A 1,069-nucleotide genomic window follows, 5' to 3' on the forward strand; every position below is an offset into this window, starting at 1 on the left:
CCTTCACTTCCATAGTCATTTTAACATTCGCAATCGTTAAGACATGGAATCTTACAAAAATACAGTTAGGTAGGAGGAATAAGATCTAGTAGGTTATGGCAGGCACCTGTAATCCCAGCTACTCAGGAGGCTGAGGCAAGTGAATCGCCTAAGCCCAGGAGCTGAAGGTTGCTGTGAGCTGTGAAGCCATGACACTCTACCCAGGGGGACAGCTTGAGGCTCTGTCTCAAAAAAAAAAAAAAAAAGATCTAGTAGGTAGCACAATTGGGCAACTACAGTTAACTATAATTTACTGTACACTTCAAAGTAACTAAACCAGTAGAGCTCGGTGGCACACCCCTATAACCCAAGCACTTTGGGAAGCCAGGTGGTGGACTGCCTAAGCTCAGGGTCGGAGACCAGTCTGAGCAAGAGAGAGATCCCACCTCTAAATATAGCCAGGTGTGTGGCAGGCACCTGTAATCCCAGCTACTCAGGAAGCTGAAACAAGAGAACTGCTTGGGCCCAAGAGTTTGAAAGTGCTGTGAGCTATGATGCCATAGCACTCTACTAAGAATGACAAAGTCACCATCTATCTCAAAAAATTAAATTAAATTTAAAAAGGGCTGGTCACCATGGCTCACACCTATAATCCTAACACTCTGGGAGATCAAGGTGGTGGACTGACTGAGCTCATGGCTTAAAGACCAGCCTGAGCCAGAGCATGAGACCTCGTCTCTAAAAATAGCTGGGCGTTGTGGTGGGCACCTATAGTCCTAGCTACTTGGGAGGATGAGACAAGAGAATTACTTAAGCTGGGAAGCACCTGTGGCTCCAAGGAGTAGGGCGCTGGCCCCATACGCCAGAGGTGGCAAGTTCAAACCCAGCCCCGGACAAAAACTGCAAAAAAAAAAACAAAAAAGAGAATTGCTTAAGCCAAAGTGTTGAGGTTGCTATGAGCTATGATGCCATAGCACTCTACAAGGATGACAAAATGAGACTCTGTCTCAAAAAAAGGAAAAAAAAAAGGCTTGGCGCCTGTGGCTCAAGCGGCTAAGGCGCCAGCCACATACACCTAAGGTGGCAGGTT

The 1,069-nt window shown here is 46.6% G+C and overlaps 1 protein-coding gene across 3 annotated transcripts in view; it reads right to left on the reverse strand.

The window, feature by feature from the left end:
- CCAR1 (cell division cycle and apoptosis regulator 1) overlaps nucleotides 1–1,069 on the reverse strand; it is a 79,286-nt gene that overhangs the window by 68,819 nt on the left and 9,398 nt on the right. The gene's annotated exons all lie outside the window — the stretch shown is intronic.

The sequence above is a fragment of the Otolemur garnettii genome, unplaced genomic scaffold (genome assembly GCF_000181295.1).
Source record: "Otolemur garnettii isolate 467f Iridium unplaced genomic scaffold, OtoGar3 scaffold00008, whole genome shotgun sequence".
Lineage (NCBI taxonomy): Eukaryota > Metazoa > Chordata > Mammalia > Primates > Galagidae > Otolemur > Otolemur garnettii.